The sequence below is a fragment of the Sapajus apella genome, unplaced genomic scaffold, assembly GCF_009761245.1.
Source record: "Sapajus apella isolate SASKATOON/1434 unplaced genomic scaffold, GSC_monkey_1.0 scaffold30, whole genome shotgun sequence".
NCBI lineage: Eukaryota > Metazoa > Chordata > Mammalia > Primates > Cebidae > Sapajus > Sapajus apella.
In genome coordinates, this window is record NW_022436970.1 from 3,317,664 (window position 1) to 3,334,147 (window position 16,484).

At 41.2% G+C, this 16,484-nt stretch overlaps 1 non-coding gene across 1 annotated transcript; it reads right to left on the minus strand.

Moving 5' to 3' along the window:
- Positions 1 to 6,483: 6,483 nt before the first annotated feature.
- On the minus strand, positions 6,484 to 6,591 carry LOC116561875. The gene has a single exon (XR_004273646.1). It is a non-coding gene; the product is annotated as a U6 spliceosomal RNA (small nuclear RNA).
- Between the last annotated feature and the right edge of the window lie 9,893 nt (positions 6,592 to 16,484).

Here is a 16,484-nt window from a genome sequence, read left to right on the forward strand (position 1 = left end):
CTCAGAGATGGCAACTCGCCTGTGCTCCCATCCTCTATTACTTTCCTCTACTTGACTTGTGATGACCAACCTAAGCTTTTGGAGTGGACGTTTTAGTTAAATGTCAATTTCCGAAATTGTAAGTCCACACAAATGTCTTTTGGTTAAAACCAAAAGACAAAAATATATTAAAGATAGGCATACTCTACTCAAATGGTTAATTCCATGGGGGGCCTTTAAGAAAATGTTATTTCCAACATCTGATGGAGCTAAAATTATAGAAAATGTTTATCTTGAGTGGCACATTTTGTTCAAAGCCTTTTCAGTAGAGATTCCTAGGGTCTCTGAAACCCAGACAATGTCCATCTCTATCGTCATCTTCTCTGTAGTCCATTTTCCTCATTATGCCAGTTCTATGACTCTTCCTAAGTATGCACTTAATAACTGAGGATAAAGATACAAAGGCTTACAAGTGATCTCTACAAGACTTTAACTCAACTTGGGGGAAAAGCAAAGAATTCAGTCAGCCAAGCCTCTGATTTGCCCCTACATCACAGAATTACCAATTTGGTTGGTGCTATTTTCTAAATTAAATTGTTTTCACACTGAATTGAACAGCTCCGGCATCAACCAGGGCATGAAGAGTGTATTAGGAGTAGTTCTTATCAGTAACTAGGTTAGGTTTACTGTAAATTTTTAGGCCTTAGAATGGAACAGTCCCAGCTGTAAAATATTTACCCCAACCACTCTTAACCATGGCCCTGTGTGACTACCCTGTGTGACTGTGAGCTTTTCAACAGCTCCACTGTTCCACTGACCTATTTGTTCCTGACTTTCAACTCCTTTTGCAACAAGGAAAGAGAGAAAGTGTTTTAGCAACAGTAGCCTCATAATCCTCAATCCTCCTGAAAAGGAAAGTGATAATAAGTAAAATGCGATTTCACTTGTGTTAACCTATTCATGGAAGCAGCCCACTAGGGAGTTGGTGGCAAGCTGCAAAGAAATGAACGGCGGATTCTTCTTTCTCAGGCCTCTGAGTTTTTGACCAGCCTCCCTAAGATTCTCCAGGTTCTAAATGAGCCATGAGAGGGTTCCCAGGGGTTTCCTGGAGTGCAGAAGCAGGTGGAGAACTGCAATTAAAGCTCAACTGAAGGCGCAAACAGAAAGACAGTTTAAGTTCAAAGTGCTTCCCCGCCCAGGCAGTTGCTCAGGTGGGAGTAATTGAGGACAGGGAGGCAAGTGACAGGTGCTAGACGCCAGCCTAACAAGAACAGGCTCGAACTTTGAGGATCTGTAGGGCAGGAAAGCGTTGCTCATCCTCTTTTCAGCAAAGTGCAAAGAGCTGCTGTGTGCTTGCAATGTAAAGTGCACTGAAGATGCACCTAGACGTGGGACTTCAGAGAAGAAAACCGGGGTGCGAACCAGACAGGCCTCCAACCCTTCCAGATCCCAGAAATACTCAGCAAGCTGATTTGGAAAAATGATTTTCTTTATCCCGGGCCTAAGGTCCTTAGATGTCAAAGGATGTTGCCATAACTGGGCGTTTTAGACAATGTTGGAAGAATAACACCAGGGCCACTCTTTTTACACTTAGAATCTATTCTTTTTACAGCTATATTCCAAAATTCTCATGGGAATTACACTCCTCATTTAAACTGAGCCATGGAGAGGTCATGAAACTAGCCTTGCTCATCCAGACAATGTGTATTCCAAAGCTGATCCAAGAGCAAGAGGCATCTGGGGCCAGAGATTCCTCTTCACCTTTGTTTTTAAAGAGGAAAGGAATTGAACTGCTCACATTAACCCCACTTGTCTCAGGCTGAGAGAGGACCCTGCAGGGGAAGAATCACAGAGTTTAGAAAGGCACACTCCCCACCTTTCCTATCTTCTCCCCTTCTACCTCATTCACATCACGATCTCATGCATTTATCACTTTAAAACTAAGGAAATAGCACTATTAACCTATCAGGAGTCCTTGACTGATTGATTGAGGAAAGTTAATTTTATTGAAATAAGCTTGACCTCTAGAACCCAAACTGTTAGCAGCTCGATCCTTGGAAGCCAGGAACTGCTCTATCCCATGGAATCTCCAGTGGCATACCACACGCAAACCGTCAGATATTTTCCTTCTATGTCGGGCGTAGGAATCGAATTGGGTCATTTCTCTACCCTTCTTTGCTCTTTATACCTTTAAAGCTCCCTGAGGAGAAGGATCTGTGAGTTTTCTTGGTTGGTAGCAGAGCATGTGGACATTGGCAAGTTGCCTTGTAAGAATTGAATTGAAAGAATCTGTAAAGCGAGAATGAACCAGAAAAGATGATTTGAACAACCCTTCCAGTTTAGTATTCCCTAAGTCCATGATGTCTTTGAAAGGAATGCCCGTTTAAAGTATCCTCTAACTGGAGGGTTTAGGACTTGGGATTCAGACGCTGCTTCTCAGGAAGTAGATTTGGAACCAAGACCTAGGCTTCCAAAGCTGGTCAATGAGCAGAAGAACCAAGGGCAACTGACAGACAGCAAACATCTTTTAGCGCAGTTTGAAGCAATTATCATGTAACTTCTGATTCATCAGAGACCCAGCCCACCAGCAATAAGATTTTTAAAAGGAATTTGAAGCTGTTCTGCTGTTTAACATGAAATCTGAGACAGAAATTGGTGTCACGGTCTATGTCCTTGTTACTACAAATAAGCAGGTACACTTCTCTCAAAATATCCAAGGCTTTTGTTGTAGAGCCAAAATTGATCAAAGGTTACTGCAATCTAAAAACAAAAGAAAGAAAAGGAGAGAGAATTCTCCAGTTGCCTGGTTGCTAAGCAACCCTAGTCTGTTCTGGTAACTGGGTCTGGGGGTCTTTGCTTTCATTTGCGGCTGACTTTCACTCCACATATAATATATACCAGCATGTTTATTCTCCTGTAAATGCCCAGCAAATAAAAAGTGATAAAGCCCTTTCACTGAAATTATTCATGTGCTAAAAGCTTTTATCCACATCACTGGTGTGACTGACAATATCATACCAGCAAGCTTCCAGAATTAGTTCTTGTTCTGGCATTGTACTCCTGGGCTTTCTTTCTTTAATAAAAGAAAAAGAGCTACAGTTTTATTTAAGCTTTCTATAGTCTGGCATTACAGCTCCTCAGTACCAATGATTAAGATGTCATGTCTATTCCAGTCACGTTTATTCTTCTCGTGGCTGTCAACTTTCTAGAGAAACTACCTTTTACATGATTTTTCCCCTTTAAAAACTTTGGTTTGCCTCTAGGACTAATCTGCAAAAGAGAATTTGAATGAGTTACTTGTCCACTCTGGGAGCCTTTTAAGGAAGCCTGAATGGCATACAATACTCTCAGCACTGTTTCTCAAAGTGTGTGCCAATGATCATTTATATCAAAATCAATATTCAGGGGTCAGGCCTGGGGATCTGATTTTCCCAACCATCACCCATCATGCTCTCCTTCTCACCAGGTGATTTTGATGCATGCCTAAATTTGAGCATTTCTGCCTTAAAGAACATAAATGGTTTTATTTGCACGAGTTAATCAATCCTGGCAAACCTGTATTTTAAAATCAGAGATGGGGGGTGTCTCTCTTCTGGCAAAGGCTTCAGGGTCCCCCAGAAATGACTGACTCTTAGAACTAACACTGTAGGCACTGGCAAGCAGACTGGTCCCCCTCTTGCCAGGGAAGGTTGAGAGGAAGGTTTAGGGGCTCAGCTAGGTCTGAATAAGATTCCACAGTGAGACCAGGACCCCAGGGTTAACAGAAAGGTATTTGAAAACAGTAGATAGTAGCCTGGAAAGGAAGTTTCCATTGATTCAGGTTTGCCCTGGGCCAGTCTTCTTTTACAGAATCAATCATTGGACAGATTCAAATCTGTGACTACCATGGTGCTTCTTCTCCTTCTAACAAGTCCCATAGCCACTAGCCTAGGAGTAAATGGAATTCTCTTTCTGAGTGGGTCACCATGACCAGTATCCCCGAAGAAATCCTCCAAGGCTTCGCTGGCTTTGAGTGGTTTAAATAGTCATTGCATTCACATGTTGTCCTCTTTCATCACCATCTTTTATACAGCATTAATTATTTTTCCTTTTCTTTCACTGAAAAAGCTTTCAACCAGAGAGAATCCTAATTAATTTGAGGCAAGAATAATTTTTCCTACATCTTGCTACTTCCAGTCTGTGATTAAAAGGGGCAATTTCAAAGTGGCCATCTTCAAATCTCACATATAATATTGAGTGGTTCTGCTAAATAGCTTTTAGATGTGCTGTTCATGTGTTATTTTGATGAGAGCTGGTGATGGTGTTAATTTCTAAAAGAATATTACAGAATGCTGGGTTCTCTGACTAAGAGATATCTTTGTGCAATGAGAAGGACTCCAGTATCTCATTTTGTCAGATTCAGTTTAGTAACTGAATGTCATATATTGCTCATGCCCTCTCCTCTTCTGTATAATCACACACAGGTTGTATGGGATCTATTTCTTTCACATATTGTATATTTTGCCTTTCCAACTAGATCATAGTCTGTTTCAGAGTGGGGCCAAGCTTTTTCCTAACATAATAGATTGAATTATCTTGATTAAAAGTACCATCTCAATTTTGCTAGCTTGACTAGAAAAGAGAGATCATTTAATTTTCTTTAAAGAATCGTGTAGGTGGGTCAGGTGCAATGCCTCACGCCTGTAATCCCAGAACTTTGAAAGGGTGAGGCAGGAGATCGAGACCAGCCTGGGCAGCATAATGGAACCCATTCTCTACCAAAAAATAATTTTTTTTTAATTAGCCAGGTGTAGTCCCAGCTACTCAGGAAGCTGAGGCAGGAGGATCACTTGAGCTCAGAATGTTGAGGCTACACTGAGCCACTGTGGCACCATTGCACTCCAGTCTGGGCCACAGGGTGAGATGTGACATCTTGTCTGTCTGTCTCTCTCTCTCTCTCTCTCATACACACACACACACACACACACACACACACACACACCAGAATCATGTATGTTTCATGGTTTCTATGGGGACTGTAACTAGAAATGGAAACTCATTCTGACCCCAAGAGGTGGGCATGCTGGCGTTCAAGAAATTAAATGATCTCTCTTTTCTAGTCAAGCTAGCAAAATTGAGATGGTGATTTTAATCAAGATGACCCAATCTATTATGTTAGGAAAAAGCTTGGCCTCACTCAGCAATAGACTATGAGTGGGTGTCATCTGCCATTAGAGGGTTAGCAAAGCCAGGGTTTAAGTGAAGTTACCCAGGGAGAGAGCATCAGGTAAAAACAGGAATAAGAACCTGGTTTTCGAGCAATACTATTCAGTGTTTACATGGAGACTTCAGTGAGAAGTGTTTCTGTGGAGTGATGGGCGTAGAAGCTAGGAGAGGTGAGATATAAAACCAGGGTGAAGAACTAGAGACAGCAAACATAGGCAAGCCTTTTTTTTTAACTTCAATTTCCAGGATACATGTGCAGAGCAGGCAGATTTGTTACATAGCTATATGTGTGCCATGGTGGTTTGCTGCACCTATTGACCCATCCTCTATGTTCCCTCTTCTTGTCCCTAACAGGCCCTAGTGTGTGGTGTTCCCCTCTCTGTGTCCATGTATTATCATTGTCAACTCGCACTAATGAGTGAGAACATGTGGTATTTGGCTTTCTCTTCCTGTGTTAGTTTGCTGAGGATGACAGCTTCCAGCCTCATCCATGTCCCTGCAAATGACATGATCTCATTCCTTTTTATGGCTGCATAGTATTCCATGGGGTATATGTACCACATTTTCTTTATCCAGTCTATCATTGATGGGTATTTGGGTTGGTTCCATGACTTTGCAATTGTAAATAGTGCTGCAGTAAACATATGTGTGCATGTGTCTTTATAGTACAATGATTGATATTCTTTCAGGTATATATCTAGTAATGGAATTGCTGGGTCAAATGATATTTCTGGTTCTAGATCCTTGAGGACTCACCATACTGTCTTCCACAATGGTTGAACTAATTTACACTCCCACCAACAGTGTAAAAGCATTCCCATTTCTCCACAGCCTCGCCAGCTTTTATTGTTTCTTGACATTTTAGTAATCACCATTCTGAGTGGCTTGAGAAGGTATCTTATTGTGGTTTTGATTTTCATTTCTCTAATGATCATTGATGTTGAACTTTTTTTCATATGCTTGTTGGCTGTGTAAATGTCTTTGAGAAGTGTCTGTTTATATCCTTTGCCCACACTTTGATGGGATTGTTTTTTTTCTTATAAATTTGTTTAAGTTCCTTGTAAATTGTGGATATTAGACATTTGTCAAATAGGTAAATTGCAAAAAATTTCTCCCATTCTGTAGGTTGCCTGTTCATTTGGATGATAGTTTATTTTGCTGTGCAGAAGCTCTTTAGTTTAATGAGATTCCATTTGTCAATTTTGGCTTAACTTGTTGCCATTGCTTTTGGTTTTTTCATCACGAGGTCTTTGCCAATGCCTATGTCCTGAATGGTATTGCCTAGGTTTTCCTCTAGGGAAAAATATGGAACACTTCACAAATTTCCATGTCATCCTTGCACAGGGGCCATGCTAATCTTCTCTGTATTGTTTTAATTTTAGTTTATGCTGCCAAAGCAAGGATAGCAAGGCTTTTCAGAGGTATGTCTATAGGCTGGGCATGGTGGTTCATGCCTGTAATCCCACTTTGGGGGGCTGAGGTGGAAGGATTGCTTGAGTTCAGGAGTTCAAGACCAACCTGGGCAACATGGCAAAATCATACCTCAAAAAAAGTGAAAAAATTAGCCCGGTGTGGCGGCACATGCTTGTAGTCCCAGCCCCTCAGGAGGCTGAGGTGGGAAGACGGCTTGAGCCTGACAGATAGAGGTTGCAGTGAGCCATGATCACATCGCTGCAGTCCAGCCTGAGTGACAAAGCCAGTTCTTGTCTCAAAAAAAAGGAGCTTGTCTACAAAGGGGAGGAAAGGACAAGAGTGGTAAATGAATGGGACCAGTATCGAGGGAGTTTTCTCTCCCAAGTTTAGAATGATCCCATCATATAAATGGAAGACTCTATAGATATTATAAAGAACATCTTCTTTAAATATATCCACTCTCCCACCCCACCCTACTCCCACATATACACATGTGAACCCTGAAAGATCCAATCCTTCAGGATGGATTCTGAGTGGTTAACTGCCCCTAAATTCAGAATAGAGTAAGATCTATTCTGTACTCTGAATTCCCAGAAAACCCACATTTGTGTAACTTTGGTACTTTTATAGCTGTCTGTTCCTGCTTACACCACCTGAACTAACCAGTAAGTTGTAGTTCAGTGACCTGCAATAACCGATCATAACTCAGCATTAACCAATCAGAACTAAGCAAGTCTATATCCTTCATTTGCATAAGTAAATCAGAGTGGGAAGCAAGTAGAAACTTTCTCTATAAAAGACAATCTCTCCCTTTGTTTTCTGGACTGCACTTTCATTTTTTGCCGAAGGCTGCATCTACCTATTTTGCAAATTGTTCATTGGAATCTGTGAAGCACTTCAGTACTTGGTCTTTCTCGCAGAAAAATTCTCTGGGTGAAAATGTAAAACCCAGTTACTGCGTTAGCATCACCATTTAGCCCAGCTATTGTGGCTAATGGGCCAGTCACACAATGACACTTGAAATGCCTCTCCCAAGAAGGACCTCCTTCCACAGGGAATGGTGGACCCAATCCCCTGATGCAAGTACTCCCAGGACTCATATGGCCCTTGTCCCATGAAATCTCAGAGGGCTTATTCCATCTGGCTCCGAAGCCTTGTGCTTTTTGTCTCGTATCAAAAGACCCCATAGTACTTCCTGTGTATTTTTAAGCAGTAGTTTGCACCATCTATTTTTAAGTCAGATGATCAGGTCTGGGGAATTGTTATCTGCCACTAAGAACGGCAGAATTGGGCCTGGACCCCACATGCCCCAAGGCAGCACCAGGATTCTCCTGCAAAATAGATGGGCTGCTTTATTCCCTCTCTTGGTGATAATGGCTTCATTCTTGACTCGCAGCAAACATTAACACAAAAAGCTCTGATAGCTTACATGTCCATACCACAGCCACATTCATTATATTACAAATGAGGAAAACTGAGGTGCAGAGAGGATCAATGACTTAAGTGCACCGGGCTAGATCTAAAACCAAAACTTCCCACCCTCAGACCAGAATATTTTTGTCTGCAACAAGCACCAGCATGCATGTGTAACAGACAGGCCTGGCGTATCCCAGCGGCTCAGCAGAAAGGAGTGAAGACCCACTTTTCTTAAAAACCTCACAGCCCTCCAGAGACATGACATTATCCAACGTACTCCCTCTGGAAGAGCCCTGAGTTTCCTGAGCTAGAAATATTGAGTCCTGTGAGGCTTCCTCTCAGAGCTGAAGAACAGCTAATGAAGTTTCACATCCATGCTGAGTTTGACCTAAAAAAAAAGTTTGAACTTTTAGGCCCATCAAAATGAGAAGCTTTTTTTTTTTGCCTCAATCTTAATGAGCCAAGAAGGCCTTTCAAGAAAAAAATTCCCACAAATGGAGACTATTGAGGCCTCAGTGGTTACTTCTGACCACCACGGAAACCCCTAAACCACTACAGCAGGGGCAGGGCTGCCTCGCCCTCCTGCTCCATCTTCTCCAAAGATGAGATGCTTCTGAGTCCGCCAGTTTTAGTGACTACTCAGCACTCAAAGTCTACTCCCCTCACATTCAACCCAACTTTGTTCCTTTGTGGGCTTTGCTACTGCCAAGACGCAGTTTTTGCCAGTCTAGAAGATTTCAGTGGCTTACATTTTTTCTCTTATCCCAACTTCTCATGGCCTACAGCCCTCTGTTCCCTACCATGATTCCAGGAAATTCCATTTGAACATCTTGAAGCTCCTCCTCAGTTTCTGTAGCAGGTGCTCTGCGGGCCTCTCCCAGCACCTCACTCTCCAAGGCCACTTTCATTTCTAAGATGTTTGTCTAAAGCTTTCAAGGAAATTAAGGGGCAAGGTAGTTACACAAAGTAATGTGACTTATGCCCTTTAGGCCCATCGCCTCCCCTGCTTTGCTGCCCATTCTCCCTAAATCTTTGCAACCTGATCAACCTGATTGCCTGTCACCATTACATTAACTGAAACTGTATTCTTTAAGGTTAAATCTCAAGTACTTTGTCTAACAACCCTGTTCTCATATCTGAACAGCATTTGACACAGTTGACAACTCCCCTATCAACCCTTGCCATGCCATGCACACACACAGATGCACACACAGGCGCACGTGCTTCCTTAAAATTCTCTCCCTGGTTTTTGTGGCTTTCTCTGCAACCTTTCTGCCACCTCTCTTGCTCCAGTCTGATGATTTTCAAACCTGTCCCCTCAGAGGTTCTCCATCTCAACATATCTAAAAACAAACTCACGGTCTTTTTTTGAAACCTACTTTCCTGTGTCTTGAGTGTCATTACCATCTTCCAGCCCACCAGACTGGATACCAAGGAGTCATCTTTGTCTCCTTCCTATTTTCAACCCCCACATTTAATTAGTCCCCAAGTCCTGCCAATTCTTCCTTCAAAATGTGCCCTATACTTATGCCATCATCTTCATTATCACTCTGTTCTTTCTAATCCATGTAGCCCACCTCTGATAGATTAACCCCTTTAACCTACTCATCGAGCCTCATCAATGGTGATTCCTATTTCCCACATGAAACTAATGTTCTTGCTCTAAACTTAAAATGCCCAAACATGCTGGTCTTATTCTGCTCAAAATGCCAGAACATGCTGGTCTTATTCTGCTCAATCACCCTGATTTCCCATTACTCTAAAGCACAAATTCTTTGCTGCAAACTACTTGTTACATTTCTCCCTCATGCAGATGAACATGATTTGCACTGCCACCACCACCAGGTTGGTGGTCCTTTGCTTTGCACGGAAAGTACCCTGCCACACTCCACTTTGCCTCATCTTATTCCTGCAGGGTGCTGTTCAAGCCTCACTTCCTCCCTCAGGGCAGTTGGTGACACCTGGACATCCCGATCTTGTCTTTAATTCTTTTTGCTCTCTCTGCTGATGCTTCTTATATTAGTACATAGTGCAAATTATTTTGTGATGGGTGTAACTATTCAATTTAACATATGTTGAAGATTTATTTTGACTGAGTTACCAAGCTAAGAAATACAAAGTTGGGGAGGGAATAAAAAATTTTTTTAGTAGTCTGTACCAGTGACAGGCTTGCAGGTAGGAAGAAGGATTCTGGTTTTCTCATAATCCCTCTCAGCCACCCCTCCCATTCTTTAACATGAATAATTGATGTTTTTTCAATTTTAGGTAAAAGCTATGGAGCCAATACAGGTGCAGCATTCCCTTCCACCCACAATTCTGGCAATTCTGGAACCTCCCTTGTTCTGTTAATAGACCCAAAAGAAAAAGTTGTTATTATGTTGAGTATTTACCAACCACAATGTAATACAGTTAGAAATCCAAAACAAATAGATAACCATAAAAAAATATGAAAACAGATTTTCAAATAACCCCCAAGCTTGAGAAGAAATACAAGACAATTACAAACTGTTTACAACTCAAGAACACTATATGACAAAACTTACGGGATGCAGCCAAAGTGGTTCTTAGAAGCCAATGAATAGCAATAAACAAGTTTATTAGCACAAAATATTGAAGTTAAATGAACTCAACTTTCAAATCAGGAAGTACAAAAATGAGAACAACAACAAAATGATCCAAGGACAGTAGAAGAAAGGAAGAAAAAATAATTTTTAAAGAATGTATAAATTAATCAACAAAAACAAAACTGATCCTTTGACAAGACCAACCTTTTGCAAATTTCACTAAGAAAGGGAGAAAGTGTACAAACACATCAGATCTGAGAAAAGCAAGAAGCTAAATTTCAGCCTGAATTTCAGTAACAAAGCAGGGAACTGTGAGTCTCAGGCAAGTTTCTTAACTTCTCAACACAGACCCACCATCTGCAAAATGCAGGAAACCAAAAAAAAATTCCTACCTCAAAAGTTGTTGTCAGAATTAGATCAGAAAGCATATACAAAGGACATAGCACAATGTCTGGCTCACAGAAACAGACAATAAACAGTGTTATCATAATGGCATTTTTTCTTTATTTCTTTTTAATTATACTTTAGGTTTTGGGGTACATGCGTAGAACATGCATGTTTGTTACATAGGTGTACACATGCCGTGGTGGTTTGCTGCATCCATCCCCCTGTCATCTACATTATATATTTCTTCTAATGTTATCCCTCCCCAACCCCCAACCCCACCCCCTCCTATTTCTCCCCTAGGCCCCCCCATCCCCCAACAAGCCCCGATGTGTGATGTTCCCCTCCCTGTGTCCATGTGTTCTCATTGTTCAATACCCACAATGCATTTTAATGTCATAAACCTAAACGAATAGAGTAGCAGTTCTTAGTTCTGGGTTTGTATCAGGATTACCTGTGATTATTTCTAAAATTCATGTTGAATGATTATTTTTATTATTGGGAAAGTCTAATTTTCTCATCACAGGAATCATTTTTTAATTCACCAAACTCTATTGTCAACACAGCTGTGTTCCATAGATACACCCAAACTTGGAGATTTCTGATTCGGTAATCTTTTTTCCCAGGTTTGTTTGTTTGTTTCTGATTTCTTCCCATGCAAGCTTCGAGGATGAGAAAGTCTGACACAGAAAAATTTTCCAACTTTTTCTTTTTCATTTCTTATTCCTTATGAACAAGTGTCCATATTCAATGGTTAGATTGGGCACCAAAATACATCACTCAAAAAAGGTGTTTTCGTTTGGGCCTTGGAAGCAATCCTTGAGTCAAGCGTTTTTGGACATGTAGTTTATCTGGAAAGTGTTCTCAGAAAGCATAGTAGGCTAGTGGGAAATTGAGCAAGGTAAGCAAAGGAGGCCAATAAAACTCATGAATGCCCAGGTTGCCACTGTGGGAAATGGAGGCTTAACGCCTTTGAGGATCACTTGGACAGTAGGTAAAACATACCTCAGAATTGTTCTACTCAATGAGTGAGAAAGCTTAACCATCAACTTTTATGTGGCCTGGGTTGAGGGGGGCTCTTGAGCAATTCACTCCAGTGGCCGAGAAAGCCCTCAATCAGAATCATGTTTAATTGCAGGAAGAAGCCACTGGCATTTAGGAGACCCAAGGGGCTATGGGCATCTGCTACAGAAGTCAACCAGCGTCAATGCAATGCTCATGCCTGAGGTAGTTTGTGCCCACAGTGAGGAAGGAGCAACATGCTCTGGAAATTCTTTCATACTTCCCTTCTACTCCAGATTACCTTTTATTTAACCATCCTAGTGTTTAGGAAGCTCTTCACAAAAATGAAAGATTTGTGTTTTTTAATAAAAGGACTTGGAATTTAATATAAGTGATCTACAGGGTGCTTCATGACATACATGCTACTAATTGTTCTCTTACCTTTTGTGTTTCCCTGTTCCAAAATTATTGTTTCCTTAAAAAAAAAAAAAAAAGTCACAGAGTTATCTGTGTGATTGGATGGTGCATGTGATCAGGATACCATGGAGGGGCGTGATATGGGAAGGTTCTAGCTCATTTAGCAATTAATACACCATGCTTAGAGGTCTTCAAGAGTATTTGCAATCTTATTAAAATTAATCGTCACACAATTTCTAACAGCAAAAATAGCACTCACATATTTTTTGCTTTTAGGAATCTCTCAGAAGTCTCTCATCACTCTTAATTGACTGTTTCATACTTCTGCTATAATTTTCATTTCATTTTATTTCATTTCAGTTTTGAGAGGGAGTCTCGCTATGTTACCCAGTCTTGAGTGCAGTGGCAGTCTCGGATTCAAGTGATTCTCCCCTCAGCCTCCTGAGTAGCTGAGATTCCAGGTGTGTACCACCACGCCCAGCTAATTTTTGTATTTTTAGTAGAGACAGGGTTTCACCATATTGGCCAGGCTGGTCTTGAACTCCTGACCTTAGGTGATTCACCTGCCTCGGCCTCCCAAAGAGCTGGGATTACAGATGTGAGCCACTGTGCCTGGTCTTCTGCTGTAATTTAAATGTGTGTCCTCCAGAACTCAGGTGCTGCTAATGTGATAGTATTAAGAGGTGGGGCCTATAAAAGATGATTAGGTCATGAGGACTCCCTCGTGAATGACCTTAAGACCTTTATAAAAGATGCTTCAGTCAGCTTTCAGTTTCTCTTGCCCTCCTGCCGTGTGATGATACAGGAAGAAAGTCCTCACAAGATACTGGTGCTTTGATCTTGGGCTTCCCAACCTCCAAAACTATAAGAAACCAACTTCTGTTTTTTTGTAAACTAGCCAGACTCAGGAAATCTGTTAGAGCAGCACAAGCAGACTAAGATAGTTTCCTTATATGATCAAGAATGTAGATGTTTCCATTTTCAGATTGAAACACTGAGGCATAGAGAGGTAAAATCAATTGCAAGAGGAAGCGAAAGGTCTCTTTATTATCATCCTCACTTCATAGGACTCTTGCTTCCTCTGCTGAAGAACTGCTTTGGCTGAATTCTCTCACCAGCTTTTGGCAAGGTCAGATCTGAGCACGATGGTCCATCCTGATAGGAACAAAGCCATAGCTTGTTGTGGGGACACGGGTAAATTCTGAGCTTCATCAGAGAGCCATGGGACATGGGATGTGCCTTGGAGTAAACTGGATTCAGCTGATAAATAAAGATATAAAAACATCTATTTCTCAGTGAGAGTTTTACTTCACTTCAAGGCCCTAGACAGCCTCAGTTGCTTAAACTACATCCAGAAGGCCCCATGGGAAGCATCTTCACAGTCAGGTTAAAAGCTTTCTGCTAAGCAATGAGATACCATCCAGCAAAGGGAATGAACAAGCTCAACTTTAAGCAATAATATGGAAGAATCTCACCACCGTATTATTATGCAAAAGAAGCCAGACTCCAAAGCAGACATGCTGCATGATTCCGTGTGTATAACACTCAAAAACAGGAAAAACCAAAAATTCTGTTAAAAATCAGCATAATCATTATTCTTATAGAGTTGTCAGTGACAGAAAGTGGGTATTTGGAGACTTTTAGGGATATGTTTGTATTCTGTTTCTTGATCTGGATGCTGGTTTCACATACATACAGAAAATGAACAAATCAAAGTGTTCAATTTGTGAAAATGTATAAATCTGTACACTGATTATTTGTTCACTTTCTGTATGTATGGTATGTACTTTTTAAGTAGACTCAATTTTTTAGAGAAGTTTTAGATCCATAGAAAAATTGAGTGGAAATTACAGACTTCTCACTCTGCCCCCTGCCCCTACACATTGCAGGGAGCAGAGTGAGAACTCTGTACATGCAGTACTGTACATGCAGTACTACACACACAGTACTACACATGCAGTACACAGGCAGAACTCTGTTTATATGCCCCTACACATGCAATACGCCATGCCCCTATACATGCAGGGGTCAGAGTAAGAATTCTGTTCACGCAGTACCACACACGCAGTACTACAYACGCAGCACTACACACACAGTACTACACAGTGTGTGACCCCACAGTTCTACACAGTTCTACACAGGCAGAACTCTGTTTACATGCCCCTACACATGCAGTACGCCACGCCCGTATACATGCAGGGGTCAGAGTAAGAATTCTGTTCACACAGTGCTACACACGCAGCACTACACACACAGTACTACACAGTGTGTGACCCCACAGTTCTACACAGTTCTTCACAGGCAGAACTCTGTTTACATGCCCCTACACATGCAGTATGCCATGCCCCTACACACACAGGGGTCAGAGTGAGAATTCTGTACATGCAGTACTACACATGCAGAACTACACACACAGTACACAGGCAGTACTCTGTACACATGACCCTACACATGTAGTAGGCCCTACCCCACTCACACACAGCCTTTCCCAATACCAACAACCCCACCAGCACAATGAAGTTTTTACAATTGATGAACCTGCATTGACACATCATTATCACCCAAAGTCCATAGTTTACATTAGGATTCACACTTGGTGCTATACATTCTATGGGTTTTGACAAATGTATGACATCTCTCCTCCATTATAGCATCATACAGACACGTTTCATGGCTGTAAAAATCCTCTGTGCTCCAGTGATTCATCCCTTCTTTCCCCCAATCCCCCCAAAATACTAAATCTTTTACTATCTCCATAGTTTTTCCTCTTTCAAAATGTAATACAGTTGGAATCATACAATAAGTAGCCTTTTCAGATTGGCTTCTTTCACTTAGTCATATGCATTTAATTTTTCTCTCTGTCTTTTCATGGCTTGATAGCTCGTTTCTTTTTAGTGCTGAATAATATTCCTTTGTCCATATGTACCATAGTTTAATTATCCATTCCAGGCTGTAGGGTATCTAGGTTGCTTTTACATTTTGGCAATTATGAATAACGTTTCTGTAAACATGCACATGAAGGGTTTGTGTGAATGTAAGTTTTCAACTCATTAGAGTAAGTATTGAGAAATACAATTGCTGCATCGTATAATAAGAGTATGTTTCGTTTTTTTTTTTTTAATTGCCAAACTGTCTTTCACAATGGCTGTGCTACTTTCCATTTCCATCAGCAATGAATGAGGGCTGTATATTTTAATTAAAAGTTAAAAAAAAACTAATTGAAAAATACAAACAAAAGCCCATTCCCAAATCCAAATAAACTGAGAATATTTAAAAGAGTGTGCCACAGATTCTAAATACAAATTTAAAACGTTTTCAAAAATATTTTGATCAAAAGCAATGTCCTTAGAATATGAATAAGTACACACGCTCCCTATTTGAGTCTCATTGGGGTGTGGGTTCAACCAAGCTTATCAAAACCACAGTGAGAGTTGGTATACTTTGGGCTCACAACAGAGCAGACCCACCACATCCAAATGAAACACTAACTTCCTGCTAGACCCTTGAGACCTATGTAGACACAGCCTTTAGCCAAATGGCTTGTCTTCTCAGTCTAAGGCAGGAGAGTACTTGGAGTACTCTAACTTCAAACCACATATTTAGATGTCAAATTATTTTTTCCTATTTGCTACTAAAAAAGTATGTAATGCACCACTCCATCTTTTAAAAAAAGATATTGTTTTGTGACAATGAGCTATTCAAAGAGGCGAGAAAGGCAACCAGGCATAAAACTTGCAGGGCATGAGCTTCTATAGAGCATCTGGGGTTGAGAGGTTATTCTCCTCGGTTACAGGTAGAGCAGAGGTCCCCAACCCCCAAGCCATGGGCTGGTACTAGCCTGTGACCTGTTAGGAACCAGGCTGCACAGCAGGAGGTGAGTGGCGGGTAAGCAAAGCTTCATCTGTATTTACGTCGCACCTCATTGCTTGCATTACCTCCTGAGCTCCGCCTCCTGTCAGATCAGCAGCAGCATTAGATTCTCATAGGATCACAAACCCTACTGTGAACTGCATATGTGAGTGTTCTAGATGGTGTGCTCCTTATGAGAATGCAATGGCTGATGATCTGAGTTGGAGCTGAGTTAGTGATGCTACTGCTGGGGAG